This window comes from Octopus sinensis, linkage group LG1, assembly GCF_006345805.1.
Source record: "Octopus sinensis linkage group LG1, ASM634580v1, whole genome shotgun sequence".
In the NCBI taxonomy this organism is placed as follows: Eukaryota; Metazoa; Mollusca; class Cephalopoda; order Octopoda; family Octopodidae; genus Octopus; species Octopus sinensis.
The window spans coordinates 57,601,163-57,620,320 of NC_042997.1; the positions used below are offsets into that span (position 1 = coordinate 57,601,163).

The 19,158-nt window shown below is 32.4% G+C and overlaps 1 protein-coding gene across 3 annotated transcripts in view; it reads right to left on the reverse strand.

Moving 5' to 3' along the window:
* The window catches only part of LOC115219140 (RILP-like protein 1), a 110,817-nt gene that overhangs the window by 34,039 nt on the left and 57,620 nt on the right, over positions 1 to 19,158 (reverse strand). The window lies entirely within an intron of this gene.

The window sequence follows — 19,158 nt, forward strand, 5'->3', positions numbered from 1 at the left end:
GTTCTGTGAATTATTACTTCCACCATTTTCACTTCAAGTTGGAACCACTTTTGCTTAAATCACCATTACTTTTTTCATAAAGTCAAAGTATGTTACAACTTATCGTTTCCATCACTCATAAGTTTGAGTAATAATAGTATAAGTTACCATTATCACTCTCATCATCATCATCCTTCGACCAACTTATGGTTGGTCGAAACTCCATTGACAATCCCTTTCCACACTACATGGTCCTACATTGCTGCATTCAGATCTCTAATATCCAGCCTTGAGTCTCAAGATATAGTATCTGGAAATGTCAGTCTCCTGGAGAAAACACTTCCAGAGGGATGCCATAGGAGCAGGGATGAGATAACCTCTTTCTCTGCCCAATGACAGTGGCAAGCAAATTGTAGCTGTTTCTGCTTTAGCTTGAGGGATATTGGTATCAGATTTCCATGGATGTTACTAACTGTTGGGCGTGATCTCCAACTGATGTTCTGTATCTTTCTGAGCAGGTTGGGATATGTTCCATCTAGGTGTTTTTTCTAAGAGAGCTGATAAGGTTCAGGTCTCTGATCCATACAGAAGGACAGGCTCAATCAGTGTTCTAAATATTTTAACTTTTGATGTGGGTGGAAAGTTTGAGTGCCAGATCTTATCAAGTCTGTTACATGCATCCCAAACAAGATCTTTGTGGATGCAAAAGTCCTTTTGGAAGTCAACTATATGTGATCCAAGATATTTAAAGTTGTCAGTTAACTTGGAAGAGGTCATGATAAACTCTCTCTTACTCTCATTGCAGTAAAGGCCAACCTAGTTTGCTGTTTTCTCCAGTGCTTGTAACAAAGATTCTGCATCTTTAATACAATGGGAAATCAAGGCAAGATTGTCAGCAAAATCAATGGTATAATAACGAAAGCATTACCATTATCACTCTAACCTGCTTCCCTGACATCAACGTTAAGATTAACACTATTACAGCCACCACCAACTGATAGTTCAGTCTATTAAAAGTTCAGAGTAACTGGAAAAAGCAACAAAACCTCTGACTGTGGTAATGGGAAAGGTATATCTTGGCATATAGTAAGAGTACATCAGTAAGGCAGTGAGTTGGAAAGTTTGCAGATATATATTGTATTTTAGAACAGACACCTTTGCCAATAATTAAATACATACACTGACTGTTATACATTTCTTTATTCTATAATTATTTGATTATCGGTGTCAAAATATTTTTCTTATCACATTTCTATAACCAGTCCACTGATCTCTATTATGTAAGGAAACTGATAAAAGACTTTGATATGCTTAATCAAATAATTATATAATTAAAAAAATGAAAAGATAACAGTGCATGTGTATAATTATAGAAAAACATAACTCTTCTAAAACACAATATTTGTTCCAAAGACACACACATGTATATATGTATTGTTACACACGCACACACGCACGCACAAAGAAAACAAAAAGGAGCCAAATGTTGCAGAGATGTAAGTATGATTTGCTAGGTTGTGTGCCACAAATCACAGAAGAAACATTTGTTAAAGTACTGCTTCTTGGAGAGGAACTACCTTTATTATAGAATTAGAACAGTTCTGATCTAAAAGATTTGCAAGGTTGAACCATTCTGGGACAGTTAATATTTACTGTAATTTTTTTAAAGTCTGGTATTGTGGGTAGGCACTTCAAAATCCTGATGCCACAATGTTGGCCTTCAATTATTGGATCAGAAAAATATTTCAGAGGAATGTAATTCTGGAGAGGAATTATTAGACAAATTGTCATGGTAGTAAGAAGATTATGAAAGGAGAGAAAACTGAATGGGTATACGATATAGGAACTGCTTAGTGTTACAGAGAAGTATAAGCTATAATGGTAATCAAAACAAGAGTGAAATGTAACAGCCTGATAGTGGACAAAATGGTTATTATAGCCATTGAGAGGTGTCCTAAAATTTAACAAATATAACTTTATCTCACAAGACACTTTATGGAGATTACACAGTATCTCACTTCCTGAAGATTATACAGGTTTTCACATCCTAGAGATTATATAATCTATTTCAGAGTGCATCAACATCATTTTATGTCTGCTTTCTATGTGGACATGAATTGGTCTAATCATCACAGCTTGAGTCAGTTCTTATTCAAATTTACTGCTCTCCTCTATAGTTTGGAGGACTATGTCTTACATATATGTTTAAGCTTTGGTATGGTTTCTACAACTGCATACCCTCACTAACACCAACCACTTTAAAGAGTGTGACTGAAAGAATTTTATTCTGGCACCAGCACTAGTGGAGTTGCCTATGTCCAGCAAAACTAAGTAGTTCTCACTATGCTATGTTGTCCCTGTTCAGGGCAATGAGGCCAAGAGGGTGAGTGAAAGAGAATGCATTGGCAGAGCATGAACAAGGAAACAGGGTGAAAGAAATATTATGATGGGAGAAACAGAATGACTGATGAGAGTGCTTCATAAAAAACTTGCTGAAAGCTCTTCACTCTGCCTACTTGAGAAGTAACACAAGTGGTCAGTAGTCCATTTTAAAACAACATGCAATAAAACAACCACTGATGAATAAAAACAAAAGATGTTTCATGCCAGCACCATGCTAATAAAAATTATGTGACTTAAATGATCAGACTTTTGCAGGAGCAGAAAAAAAAAGGCATGTTTAAATTACATTTTATACTTTTGTTATATTTATGATGTTGATAAATGCTCTGTGCAATGTGAAATTAATTAGAGATTCAATGTAAAAGTGTGGTCTAACACAGGATTTCTAGGGTTTGTGTTTAGCTCCAGATTTAACAGTGTTAAGCAGATAAAATAGTGAGTCACTTTTTGAAAATGGAACACTAATGCATTCCAGGTAATATATTAACACAGTCTGATAACTATTCCTCAGTGGTTCAAAGCAGGTGAAATTAAGTGATTTAGTAATGCAATTGTTATCATTGGATAACAATAAACTTATGATGCATCAACAACTAGTCTATCTCACTTACTCAGATTTTTGACCACAATTATATATTTTTAGAAATGTTTATAATCTATCATTTTCTGGGTATTGGTATAGACAAATGGATGTAAAACTTAATACTGAAAGTAATACCAATCTAGACTTTTACCTCTTTTCTCAACTCAAAATAGGTCAGTCTTTGTCTTAGAAATCCAGAATTTTTCATGACTTGTTTGAAAATGTATCTAACAACTGGATTGTGCTTTTTAATGTCGGGTTATTAGCCATAAAAATAAGTGAAATCTATCTTATGACTGAGTAAACTGAGTCAAATAATGTAACTGAGTTACTGGTATAGCTCAATATCTGGTTTTGGATCCACCAACTAATATCCCATATCGGCTGCAGTTCTTAAGCATGTTTATATGCAGCTAACAGTGTCAAACAATATCCTCACATAAGCAGATTTACTACACTAACATATAAGTTTGATTAAAAATAAACCAATAATAAAATCCTGAAAGTAAATTAAGGTCTTATATTAAGATATATATTTTTTTAAAGACATATAATTTGAAAGTGCTGTTATTTGAGAAAAAAAATAGTTTAAAAGCTACCAACTTGGATTTCTTATATTTACAAATGAATTGCAACAGAAATATTAAAGTATTACTAAACTAACAACTTTCAATTGCTAAAGATGACAAACATCATGATACTGTGTATGCCAGTGTATAAGACACATGTAGCAAAAACTTACCATGCATCTGATACAACTGTATTGTGGATGGGATACCAAGTGTATAATGAAACAAATGAAATTTGTTTTTTCCACATAAAAGTAAGAGTTTATCTTATGTGAGAATGTACCATATACACTGGCAATCAAACTAAAACTATAGGTTACTAGTTATACTACAGCCACCTAAATTCTGTTTTGTTTTTAGCTTATTCAACTAATCATAAGACATCAGTTTATTATCACCAACTTCTTTACCCTTCTACCAAATCCTAGTATCAACTGTAGTCACAATGGTTCTTATTCTAAGGTAATTCTAATTTACATCTTAGAGCAATTGAACTTCATTACTGAGATCAGGAAGCAGATAGTTTCCTACTATGCAGAAGGTTCAGAAGGAAGGAATGACCCTAGTGTTGATAATATGAGAAAATACAATATTGTTATAGTTGGAGATGGTCATATTTTGTCAATTAAACACATGCATTATATGGTTGGTCTTTACTTTTAGCTTTATTATTTTTTTTACGTTTCTTTGTCAAAGCTCTTTTGTCATACGTTCTGTGACCTCTTCAGCGACTCTTTATCCCACGTATCTCCTTTTGTTCTGCTTAGTCCATTTTGTCCTTCTGTAGTATCCTTATCTGCACATGTTTTTGTGTCTGTATGAGTGTGTGTGTGCACACGTGTCTGTGTTTAGTATGTGTGTTTCATTGTGTTTCATGTGCGTGTATATGAGTTTGCTTACAAGACTCCTTGTACTCATGTCTCTCATTTGATTATTATATTTATTTGTTTATTTGGTTTTTGTTTGCTCTTTCTTTTTTCTCATTCTATCTTTAATATGTGTGTGTGTGTATATATATGGATTTATGTATTATATGTTTGTATCTGTGTCTTTTCTTCTTCTTTCATTCTATCTTTATTCATCAGGTTGTGTAGTGTGGTGGAGTGGAGGGATGTTATTATTCCATTCATGCTTTCTGTTGAGGCTTGGCCTGTCTATTACTATGTGTGTGGCTTCTGTAATCTAAGTGTCATGTCTGTTCTATGTGTTGATAATATCTTGATATCTACATTATTAACCAAGCTTCCATGTTCAAGAGGAGCCGTGTGGGATAAAGAGTTGTTGAAGAGGTCACAGGATATATGATAGAAGAGCTTTGACAAAGGACACTAAAATAAAAATAATAATAAAACTGAAGTAAAGACCAAAGATAGAGTGTCTGTGTTTATTAGCAAAATATAACCATCCTCAAGTATAACAATATCTGCTTCAACACATGATTTCACATCAAGAATCTTGCAAAACAAATACAAAAACATAACAATAGATATTCCTTAGGAACATTGAGAGTGTGTCCCTAATATTCAAACCGCTCATAATTCCATTTGGCTTATACTTAACATTGACTTCTGATAAATAAAACACACTACAGAGTTAAAGATATACAAAAAGGGGAGAATAAAGAAATTTTGATGTTCACAACTGAAGTGAATTAGTAATATTTGTGAAGTGGTTCCAACTAGAAATTGAAGTGGAATTATAGACTTAATTCAATGAGTTACTGCTGGCCCACAGTCTACTACCAAGATCACATTAATGAATATATCATTGTTTTATAACTATTTCCCTTGATATATTCAATAAACAAGGAATAGTTCATAGATATATAACTAACTAGCTTACATTAAGTGTTTGGACTTGATAAAAAAATAAAAGGAATAAATTTTATTTATAACAAGAGGCTTATTTATATAGTTTATAAAGTGAGATTTATAATGAGAATAATTAGCTTGGCAAAAGATAAAGCAACAAAATCTATGAAATGAATTACAAAAGAAAATTAAATGAATTTAGATGACAAAATATAAAGCCAGAAACATAAGTGTAAAATAAGCTGATAAACACAACTATATGTGTTAAATAGATCTAGACACACGCACATACACACTAAAAGCAAAACAAAAATATATAACAAAAGGAAAATTGACTAAAATACAATAAATATTAGAAGATAAGTAAATAACAAATAGAATTTTAAGATGCAAAGGCAAAGCACATCAAAATACAACAGAAAAACTTACAAACAGAAAAATACAAATCATATGTATTAAAACAAAATATTTTATAAATTAAATTGAGTTGTGTTATACATGTGAAAACTCGGAGTATTTTTGCTAACATTGCACCTATCTCTGTATATATATTTGAAAATAAAGATGTTTTTATAACAATTTGAAATCTGCAAGAAGAATCAAAAGCAAGAAAGGGTCCTCAGGAAAATATTTTTCTTTTTCTCTCCCATGCTGCTAGAATATCAAAAGAATTGGATTTACAGAGGATGTGAATGGAAGTAAGAGATAAAAGGTTCATTTTACATACACAATATAGGCAACTGTAGAAAATACAAAGCAAATTTGTATAATAGTTAACCTATAAATCAACATAATTTAATCTACTTTAGTACTGCTTGTGTGTGTGTGTTGCATTGTAGCTGGATGCTTTTCCTGGCACAGAGTGAAAATTGAGATTTTGCTGACAATTTTGATTTTTATTCTCTAGGTGTTGCTTGGATCATTATTAGACTTAGGTCAAATCAATTGACTATAACCTTTTTCTTGTTATGCCTAGTAAAAAGAAATCAATAAACATCATAATCAACAATTTGAGATAAAAGAAGAGAAACAGGCCTTATTGACACTAGTTTCCCTTTACTGTCTCAAATTTGTACTAATAAATGGCTAATACCCACTTTACCTTTAAACTCTGCATTTAATTCATTCATAATTTTATTGAAGGGGTTATTTCCTATTGTAAGCGCCAACTCAAGGTGAAGCATCTTGCTCCTTGCTACACTAGACATTAGTGTAGTCAATATAGCTTTCATTTAGCTTTCCATAGTTAATTAAATTGCTTAAAAATCATTGCCTCTACAGCTATGCCAAGGTAGTAACTACCAAAGGGCAATAACTGATGTGATTCATCTTAAAGGTCAAATAAAAATCAAGAGTAAAAAGTGTTTTGCAAGATGACTTTATCATTAATGTTATAGAATGAGAATTTAATGAAAGTCTGTTAAGGGTATGTTGTTCACAATTCAGACAAGACAGAGTATGACTGGTGATGATTTGTTTTAAAAAACTTTTGCATGAAACATGAAGGGCAACGAAAAATTCACACCTGCTGAAAGTTCTGTGCATGTTTATTTCCACTATTTTTACTCCAAGTTGAAACCACTTGTAACACAATATTGAGAGTGTCATAAGAAAAGATTGTTACCATATCTGTTCATATTCAAATAGCCAGGATTTCTGGCAACAATTTATTCCAATAACAACTACAGAAAGTCAGTAAATACTCTTTAAATTCTACAGGATAATCATGTTATTGTTTTGGATGTATTTTTCATTTTCCACAGGTTTTCAGATGAACTGCTACTAAAACGTATCATTAAATACTCAAAAGATCTCATATTAGTAGCAATTAACTATTAATCTCCTAGCCTATGTAATGCATTTTGGACAATTACTCAGTGCTTTAGTACTCTAATTCTCAAAATTTAAAAATTCTCTCTTAATGCCTTAACATTGAAATATTGGTTATAAATTCAGAGTATCTGCAGCAACTGTTTAAGAACAAATTGAGTACCATCTTCAGGATGTGTAGTGAAAAGATTAAAAAAAACAAAATACATCCCTGAGAAAAAGTGGTATGAAAAATCAAGTGAGCAGTTTATGAAGGAAAAGTAACTTCTATGGGATAAACATGTTATATCTTCTTGGTGGTCTTTCTAGTCTGAGAAAGACAATTCTGCAATTTCTTGCTGAACAACCTGCAAAGATGATTTGTTTGCATGTATAGATGCACGGTGTGCCACATGTCAGATGTCAAAGTGATTGCAGAGCAACGTGAAATGAAGTAGTTTGTTCTTTCTGGTCCAGGAAATGAAATCATGATCTTGTGATCATGAGTGCAAGATCCTAACCACTAGGCCACACATCCTCACAACATATTATAAGAATAGATGAAATATGCTGCATAAGAAAATGTTGTGAGTTTGTATTAGAAAGTCATCAGCAGAAGAGACAGATAAAGAAGTCTTCTTGAGATGAGGCTTAAAAACATTGAACTTAAAAACACTGGAATTCACATCTGTTTACCATGCTGGTATAGACAGGAAAGTCTACTACACCAGCTTAGAAATACCAATAATCTTCAGTCAATAAAGTACTTTTAGCTTCTAATATTAGGAGATATTGAGAACAGTAAATGACATATTCAGCACAGACATTAACAAGTGTAGAATCCAGAAAGATATGTTATGGAGAACACTGTAGAGATCATTTGACATTGCAAGCTGTTGTTAACAGTGATGGTGGTGGTGGTGCTGCTGCTGCTGCTGTTGATTATTTCAGTCTTAAGTACTCATTCAATGAAGGCATAATAAACAAGCTCACTTTATGCAACATAACTTGCAGCATATCTACTAAAACTGTTGAAAGTACACATTTGTCATATGCACTCTCTATCAATGATGACTTCGTCCATAATCCACAATAGACTTCAGATAATCTAAAAATGGTTAACAATAGGTGACATCCAAACATTATCTATCTCTTCAGGTCAGGTGAGTGGGTAGAAAATAAACAAAAACCAAAACAAAACAATAATTTCTACAGAAAAACAACTAATTTATAAAATTCTATTGATTTCCTTTTCTCTTTCTCGTTTTATTTGACACAGAAAATTTGGTATAATACACGAATAGAAGAATAAAGCATAGTTGATGCTGTTGACGTTTGGCTTTAAGTCAGCTTTAATATAGCAAGTCAGTATAATGCCATCTTATTTTCAGACAGATCTATGTATTACCTTATTTCAAAGTGTTCCACTTTTTTTTAAGAGTGTAGGGTGTATAGAGGGCTGCTGTTTCTAGCAAACTCAGTAACCGCATGGCAATGCAACTTTCACTGGCTCAATAGCATCATAATGATGAACTTTGGTATTAATCAGAAGATATGTGGGAATTTCCACAAGGCTTTCACTATCTTCTTCCTCTTAATTTGTTTGTTATCAAATGAAAATGTATTATTCAATGAAAACATTTTAGCACTTTATCACTCTCCACCAGACACACACACAATAGGTTAAAAACAAAGGAATAACTCCTTGTCCTTGACATACATCATTCTAGTGGTTGTAGAAGCCAAACCAAGGTCCTAGTAGGTTGAACAATTGAGATCTCATCTTGTAGAGGTCAGGACTAAAATTCCTTCACCTTTTTGCAACTTTTCCTCCAAATTTCTATAACATGATAGCCAGGTACATATTGAGTGTTCCCTCACTACCCCTGCCCAAATCTCATTTTTATAGTGTTTATTAAGGTTTTTCAGTTATGCTTTCTCTGAGATGCTTCTGGCATCCTAGTGTCCTCAATATATGATTATGCTAAAATGGATTTTATGCAACACAAATCTATGCTATCTTACCTTGTCTACAAGTCTTTCTACTAGCTTCACAACTTAATTTATTACTTTTAGATCTCACAATTTTTTAAAATGTAGTCTGTATGTTTGTACCACATTTTGATGGGATGGTCATATTAGTCATCAAGAATAATCTCTCTCTCCTGTTTGATTAGCTAATGTGACTTTCATAGACATTCTCCGTTGATGTATCATTATTTTACTCTAAATTTACCGAAACCATGACCTAATATATGGGGAAACTACCACCTGTGTTGCCTCTTGTGAAAGGTAAGAGAGTCCAGTTTGCTGGACCTTGTTGTAGAGCTGAAAAAGAGGTAATTTCTACTCTTCTCCCCTGGAAGCCATCTACCCGCAATACCAGAGGGCGCACACTCTCCTACCCTGATGTAATCTCCAGGGATACAGGCACCCAGCAACAGGACCTCCGTAATGCCATGATGGACCATGAAGTCTGGCGTAGCATGGTAAATTCCATTGTCTCGACCACAGTCGAACAATGATGATGATGATGATGACCTAATATGAAAACATCCAACGCCATACTTAAAAACAAATTCAAGTCAAACAATTTGGCAATGGCTCTAATTTATGGAGAGTTGTTAAACACGATTTTTAACTTCTCAGCTTAGCATCTCTTGGCATTAGCATAAACTATTTAAGGTGTTTTTAAATATTTAAAAATAATTTAAAATAAAACATTATTTTTTTTTTTTAAGTGAAAAAACTATTTGCACTAACTCATGAAATCATCATCAAAGGGGATTATGCTTTATTCTGTGAATGATGTGACATTTTAATTTGGTAATGAGTATATAAAAAAAGGATATTTGAAAATTGAATTAAACAAATAATCATATGAAAATACATTTCCAAAAATAAAATTACATGCATAGGAAGATGTTAGCCTCAATTTCTCTACTTTATATCCAACAGTGTTTAGAAAAGCTTAACTGTCTTTGTATCTAACAGGTGTGCTTTGAAAAATATTACTTGTGTACGTGGTAATAATAGTTGGAGGCACCATTACACTTCTCCATACAACTCTTAACAGCATAATTCAATTATAAGCAGAGGCTGAAAAAAGCAGCTACAATTGTTTGTTAACTGAACTAAAATCAAGGATTCTCATTCAATTTTATTTCTGTGATTCTCCTGAAACACAAAATATCTATCACATGTTCATTTCTTAATTGATAATGAACTCCAACTCTAAGTAAAGCATTTAACTCTTTCCTAAACATCTCCAAGAAATGCCATAGTTATTGAGATGCTTCACTATCAACTATAATATCAAGAGTTCAGAACTTGCTAGTTCTTATTGTGTACTAAACCACAGTGGTCTATTTTTCTCAACCTGTCTATCATATTTAACCCTTTAGTGTTTAAACTGGCCAAATCTGGCCCAATATATTCTACATGTTTTATATTCAAACTGGCGATGTCTAGCCTCTCACACCTACCCTACAATGCCATTCTAAAAATAAGTAATCACATCATTGAAACCTCAAAGCTGTAAGATGATCCAGGATTAATTCAAAACAATTTGAGTGAAAAAGTATTACATTTAACAGAGTAATCTGAACACTAAAGGGTTAAAATATATTTCATTAACCATTCATGGCTAAGTGGGTAAACTAAGGGAATGTCCAACTGTGAAAAGACATACTCCAATAATTTACAATGACATCCAAGATTTCAAAGAGGACTAATAATAAAGAAGTAGAACTGAACCTGTGCATGTGTTATTATTATTATTGGTGCAATGACTCTTCCAAGACACAACAAAATTTGTTTCAACACACGGTTTCACATCAAGAATCTTGCAAACGAAATATAAAAATGAAATATATTTTCTTTTTTCCTTTTTTTTATTTTTGACTTTTATGGCTTAGTTGGGAAGGATAGCAGTGCCAATGGCCTTTTCCAGAGAATCCAGTATTGGTGGGAGGAAGAGAATTATTTTCACATAGAAATCTGGCCTGAATGCTAACAGCACCTAAAGGCCATGTGATGATGCCATTACCAGGTGACAGATTGTTTAATATACCAAATATGTATTGTTTATGGATTTTAAAGTGTAATATTATGAATTTAAAATATTATGAGTACTGACGCAAATAAATATAAAATATACAAAATAATTTTAGAAAGTAGAAATGCTTTGCGAAGATGGAAATGTGAAAGGTGGTATAATATATATTTTCTAAAAGAGTAATTTGACAAACAATATTTGCCAAGTTTGATCAAACTATTGCTCTTTATTTGGTAGGTTTTAATCTAAAATGCATCCTAAGCAGTATATTCACTGCCATGCTGGATTTTTTTTACAGTACACATTATCATAAAGAATGTTTTAATGCTTTAATCTACCAAACTTTATTTTTGATGACTGTGGATTAGTGGAATAAGTGTAAATGCATAATTCAACCCGACCCAAGATAATATTTTATGTAAAAGATAATCAGACCAAAGATAATCAGAAACACTAGCAATAGAAACATCAATGGGAATAAGGTTATGCATTTTCAAATCATTAACCTAATTTTTTAGAGAAAAAAAGATTTTTTAAATATTTGAATCTACACTATATTTCATTTGGTTCAATCTCTGATCATCTTCAGATGTGTACATAGTACTAGACTAGATTTGACTTATGAACTTTCTAAACTAGCAATAATAATGTTTCTTATCAACAAGGTCACTTATATGGATACAATATTGTTGCAGTTTTGTAAATATATATGTGTTATGTGTGTCTCTGTATCTGTGGGTGCCTCAGAGTGCATGTGTACATATATATACATATGTTTCCACAAATATATTTCATTACATTTTGGACATACACTTGGTTATATACATCATGCACAAATGTAATTCTTTCTCAAATAAATTGCATTTCATATTTCAAGGCCCTGATGAAGCCATAAGGTGTTATTCAGACTTTCAACTATGATTCCATTTATCTTAAAACAGAAATAGCTGTAAGCTAATGATGTTCATAAGATAATCATTTATTCCTTCGTCATCTCTTTTTCTTATATATGTTTGCATATTTAACTTGTTTGTTTTCATACTTCATATTTAAACAGTTGGTGACATCCTATAACCATATATGCATATATATATATATATATATATATATATATATATATATATATATATATATATATATATATATATATATATATATATATGTGTGTGTATATAATTTATATTATTATTTAAATGAATGTCACACATCCATTTCCAAATAAGTTTATCTTCACCTTTTTGATGCAACTCTACTCTATACTGTTTTCTCCCCTATCCTTCTCTAATTCTCTTTTTCTCAATAAGATATTGTCAGTCATTAGAACTGTTATGGAAAAAGACCAAGGTCTCCATGAATGCAAAAAAATACTGATAACATCAAGGAGATGTTAATACACTATGCTTAAGAATGGTTAACTTCTGACTGAAAAGGGAATTTACCAATTTGAAGAGAATGTTTTGGTATGATCATCAGCAATGGCTAACATACAGATTAGAGTACATTGGAAATTTAACACTTGAAAGTACATCATTGTCATCACCATTTAATGTCCCTCCATGCTGGCATGGGTTGGATGGTTTGACAGGAGCTAGCAAGTCAGAAGGCTGCACCAAGTTCTTTTGTCTGCTTTGGAATGATTTCTACAGCTGGATGCTCTTCATAACACCAATCAATTTACAGAGAGTGCCAGGTGCTTTTTATCTGGCATCAACAGACTGGTTAAGATATGTGGATGATACTTTTCTAATCTGGCAACATGAAGAGATGTCCAAGATCTTGTAGACCACCTTAACTCATTACATACTTCAATACAGCCCCAAGAGAACAAGCTACAGTAGCATCCACCCTTAGTGGTTAGCCACATTTAAGTGGTAAAATATACTTCACACTGTCGTGCAGCTACTGTTTATACCTCGTTCAGAGATTTATTATTGCTTGTTTACACTTTTTCGAGATTAGTGACTTTTTGTCACTGGAAAAAGGATATATGTATTTGCATTGGGACCCCTTTGCATCGAAGACCGGTGATTGTCGTACGCTGACGACAGGTAAATACCCAGAAACCTGGGTCTGTACGTATCACATCAGGTTGACAATGGGAAGGATGGCTTCCCTTTGCAAATACTGATAGGGCACAGAAAGTGTGTCAATAGCCAGCTGGAGAGGATGTTCTCCTGGGGCTACAAGCTACAGTAGCATCCACCCTTAGTGGTTAACCACATTTAAGTGGCAAGTATATTTCATATTGTCGTGCAGCTACTGTTTATACTGTTCAGAGATTTATTATTGCATATTTAAAAACATTTTGAGTCAATATGTTCTTAACTTTAGCTTAATAAGGAACAAATGAGTTTATTTTACTAATTTCTTCCTAATTCTTGATTATTATTTTCAAAATTAATTGAGATACATAAGCAGTGGACTGCATTAAAAATATGGTAACGAAAGAGCTAAACTATGAATCACACCATCCACACAGTGTTAAGAAAGGAATTGGCAAATAGCTACAAGATATGGTAAAAACAATCTGCACCTATGTATAAGCAAATACAAAAGAAATGTGTCACCTGAAAAACACATTACTAAACAGCAAAATACCCAGCCATCCTAAAGTAAAATGTAGAAGCTAAATCAAACTCCACTGTTTCTTTATTTTACTGCAACGACAGATCTGAAAAAATTTAGAAAATCTGCACTACATATAACATTAGAATTATGTTCCAAAATAATACCATACTTTACAGATTTTCCCCCCAAAGTAGTAAGAACTGCATTTATAATAACTCATTAATTTGTGGGAGGTCTAATAAAGAAGTGCATTGGGGGCAAGATTTTAAAATCAGATAAGAGGAATATCAGAAGACAGAAGCTCATGTAGACCACATGAACTGACTATATATTTCAATTTGAAGTGTCATATAAGAAGAGAAACACCAAATTAAGATAAAGCTGAAAATATATGGTTTGAGAACGAAAATATGTTGTGGTAGAATGGAATTTCCATGACAGATAGTTGAAATTTTTTTTTTTTAAATCAAAATTAGCATTATTTATAATGCTTACTGATAACCTAATCAGTAAGCCCAGCACTGACTTCAGATCAATATGGCTGCCATTTTGGAAAGGTAAATATAAATAAATTAAAACTATGATAGTAATTGTACTTGCGAATACTACCCTTAGTTTAGAGATAGGTTATTTTTAGAATCTAGTCTTGCACTATGTGTACACATCTAGGAATAAGATTGATGGTGATTGGAAATAAAATCAATCAAAACATAATATAAAGATTTTTCACTTCTGAAAATGAGGGTAAATAGTTAAAAAAATTATTACTTTATTAACAACTCATCTCAAATATTTAATCAATGGGGAGTGTGTTTGCAAATCCAATATATATTGGACCAAATATTTTCAATTATCTGTTTCAGACATTAGCAACTTAACTTTAACCCTTTGCCTGTCGAAAGTCATTTCATAAGTCTGTCCTAAGTATCTGTACTTGTTTTCAGACTTTTAGTTAGCTCTTGTTTCATATGTCCTGAGCAGTGTTGCCAACTTAAAATCACAATTTTATGCTAAATTTCAGTAGTAAAAATACCAAAAAAATGCTAAATAAGAAAAAAAATGCTAAAGACTAATTATATTGAAAAGCTTGATTTTTATTTACATTTTTATTTACTTTCTTTAATTATATTCAACATTGAGAAATAATTTCTTGAATTTCACTGATTTGATCACTGCCTACGTCTTGACTTCTGTATACATTCAAGGTTCCAATCTTGTTAATTATGTGTTTTGGAATATCGAGGTTTTTGCAATATTTGCCATATCTTTTCAGGCCATATTTTACAGACAGTATTGATCTAAGCATGGGAAGATGCATTTTGCTTTTCAATTTTGATTAGATTACACTCATACTACTGAACAACCATTCAACTTCTGCATTTGAGTTTGGCAATGCCAATAGAGTAATGGCAAAATTTGCAACATCTCTAAAAGGATTTCCTCCAGTAGCATCTTTATATTCCAAGACTTCCAGTCAGAATGCCTCAGTATTAGACATATTTGTCCATTTAACTAAATGAATGCTATTAAACTGAAATTCAATTGAAGCATTTTTTTCTTCATTTAAATGCATTGCTTCTAAGACAGGTAAAATTGGCTCTTTGAAATGCAGCAAAATATTCTCTACTGAAAAACATTTGATATTCCTTAGTATATTAATATTTTCTGGCAAATGGTGCTTGAGCTCTTTATAAAGGCAGAGTAAAAATTGTTGTGCCCTTTTGTGAATATTATTTTCTCCAGTGGCTGTTACAGTTTTCATGATAATCATTTCTGATATCTTTCACTCGAACCTTTACCCTAAATTTGGTTTAGGATCCAGAAATGTTTCAATAGAAGCATCAGGATCAAGGGGATTGATTCTACATGTTGACAACACTACCATATTAGCAACAGGTTTGACCAAATTTGAAAAATCTTGAAGTAATTTTGTTTTGTCGACAGTGTTTGATTCAAACAGTTTATTCACTTCCTGAACACGTTTTAAAATTGGATGCAAAAAGAAAAGGTAAAGTTCATTCCTAGAATCACAAAACATTTCATGTAACATTTGTGCTGTAAAGCATTTTTCTTTTGTAGTTGTAGTTTGGAAGTGAGTTTGCAATTCAAACCATTGGCTTAAAATTCTATTCACCACTGGTTCTATTTACAGCCACCTAGTTGTACAAGAATTCACAATCTTCAAAGGCTCTTTATCAATGATAGCAAGGTAAAGTTGTTTGTAGGCACTTTGTCTTGTTGAAGAATGAGAGAACCATTTATAGGTTTCAGATACTAAAAATTCTAAATTTATGGGCAGACATTCAGCACAAGTGTGGGATACTGCCAACTGTAAAGAATGACATACACATCTAAATAGAAGTAATGATGGAACAACTTCTTTTAATTTCTGGAAAACACCATTGTTGACTCCTATCATTAGCATTGTCGGTTCCTATAGCCAGTAAATTTTTTATATCTAATTTCTTTTTCACTAATTCACTTTTTAAGGCATCTGCATTACATGTTTCTAAAGATATCATACTGAGATATCTATGTACCACTTTTTTGTGAGTATCACTGTAATATATGATAACAATTCCTAACAACTTGTTTATTGATATATCACTGGATTCATCTAATAACAGGCAAAATTTTCTATCTCCAATATCAGAAATCAAATCTCCATCAAAATATGGAACTAGAACATTTCTCCCAATATCTGCACATTTTGTACGATGCAACTTCCCTTTGGATATAATGTCACTATTAGACATATAATTCTTACATAACTCTATTTAGTGATCACAGCTATTAAATGATGAGTGGCAACGGCAACAAATAAACATTGCTAAATTTGCTTCAAGCATAGATGTCTTATCATTTTTGGTTTTTATAAAATTGGTAAGAGGAATCATTTGCTGTGGAGTTGATGCCTTATGTTTCTTTGCTTCATAGTGACTTTACTAAAAGTGAATATTTTGCTAACATATAACATCTACAATATCTGCAATGTGCTTTAGATTGGTCACTAGGTACTTCACACAACCACTTCGTAAACGCTGGCATCTTAAGCATTCCTTTCGGAATTTTTGCTGGTACAATTTTGTTTTTTCTTTGCTCATTATAATGCAGTGGGAAGCAAAAAGATAAAATGAATAATTAATAAAAATATAACATTGAAAACACAAGTTAACAGTTTGCCACTAATAATTCTTTCATTCGCCATTAACAATTCATATGTTTGCTGCTTACAAATTCTTGAGGTGAAGAATACTGATTCAGGATGCAGGGTGGCCAACTTATAAATGGAAAAGAAAAATCTGCAGAAATCCTAAAACTGTGTTCTGATATAAACCTGGGAATATCATATTTTGCTTCTAATCTTATATTTAATATCTATATATCTATTGGTAAAACCACCAATATAACTACAATACTTGAAAAAAAAAAAAATAAGTAGAAATATAAAAATATATAATCCAAAACAAGCATGAAAAAACACAGGCCTATTTTAACACAGTTAAATCAGTCAACCTGTCATGATAGAAACTCATCACTACAGAATAAAGCATTGTTAGAACAAATTTCTATGCTTTTATTCTTTGCAACATATTTACATTATTGCATAGTGAGTTAAGGTGCTGATGTGAGTTATCTTTTCCCCCTCCCCCCACCAGTACCACTCTGTATCCAAGCAGGGAGGGGGGGTGGAAAAGTTCATAACTTGATAAACTTCCTTTTGATAAACTTTCATTTGAAATTTCAACAATAGCCAATAGTACTAAAATTTGGCTTTAAGATACTTTAACAAAAGTAGAAAAGGAGGAAAAAGAAGAAAACAAAGAGTATTGTGGAAATGCTAAAAAAAATGCTAAATAAAATTTTAAACCTGCTATTTTCCCTGCTAAATTCAAATATTTTCTGCTAAATGCTGAAAAAAAATGCTAGATCTAGCATAAAATATGCTAAATTGGCAACCCCCTGAATAATATAAAACTTTCCTTTCATAAAATCCAAGTTACTCTGGTAGTTGAAAGAAAATTGGGAATGTGTATCATATATGATGCATGGACACCAGGGAAAAATGTTCTACATATCACATGTGATACACAAGATAAGCTAAGATTAAAGTGGGGAGACAAGTAGTTTCATGAATGTATACATGGAAAAGGAGAGTAAAGCTCCTTGACTATTGTTATAATGCTCTTAGATTTTTCATGATAGTTACAGCAAAATTTCAATTCATGACCCAGTGATCAAAAGTCCAGCAATGAAATTTTACAGCCACTTAATTGGCCTCATATAATATAAATACTTACTCGAGTATTTGACTTTTACATTGATTTTATATGACAGCATGGGTTAGATGAGTATGTTATTGTGGCATTGTCCTTCTAATGTTAATACTTATTCCAAATGGTTTAGAAGGCATGAAGTGGCTAGATAATCTGTTGACAGGAGAAATGCCAACAACAATACCACTTAAATGTGATGTTCATAGAAGCATATAAAAATGTGAATAAACACACAAATACACACACATACGCACAAATATGTATGCACATATGATGGGCTGCTTTTCATTTTCTGACTATATTGGTCAGCCCAGCACTAGAGTATAAGGTGCTTACCCAAGGTGCTAACAGTGGGACTGAACTTAGAATCACCTGATTGAAAAGCAAACATGTTAAACACACAGCCATGCTTGCATCATCATCATCATCATCATCGTCGTTTAACGTCCGTTCTCCATGCTAGCATGGGTTGGACGGTTCGACCGGGGTTCTGGGAAGCCAGAAGGCTGCACCAGGCTCCAGTCTAATTTGGCAATGTTTCTACAGCTGGATGCCCTTCCTAACGCCATCTATGTATATTTACAATTTATGCATCAATGCTTATTAAAATATAATTCTGTGAGACTACAATTAGACAATAACAGTTTCATTAACTTTTGACCTCATCAACATGATTGAAGAGTCAATTTAATCACTTTGTTGTAATTCAGTTGTTCTATTACAAATTTAGAGAAAATGACATCAAACAAGTGTTGTGACCAAGTAAAACCTTTAACTTTTGTCCTTTTAGACTATTTTTAATTTTACAGGATTTCATCATCTACTTAAATAAGAACAGTTGAACTTATTTCAAGCAGAACATTTTATACTTAATTATTATCAATTACTAGTCTTATCATTGCTGCTGCCACTACTGTACTTGTCATTGCTATCATCATTATCACTACCATCATCATCATAATCATCATCAGTACTACCTTGACTATGACTGACATGCTAAACATCATATGCTCACTGATAAGAACGAAGTATGGCATATCTGTTGTATTGAAGTGAAACAGTCAAGTAGTCATAGAATTGGACTCCCATTGTAAAAGGTTTC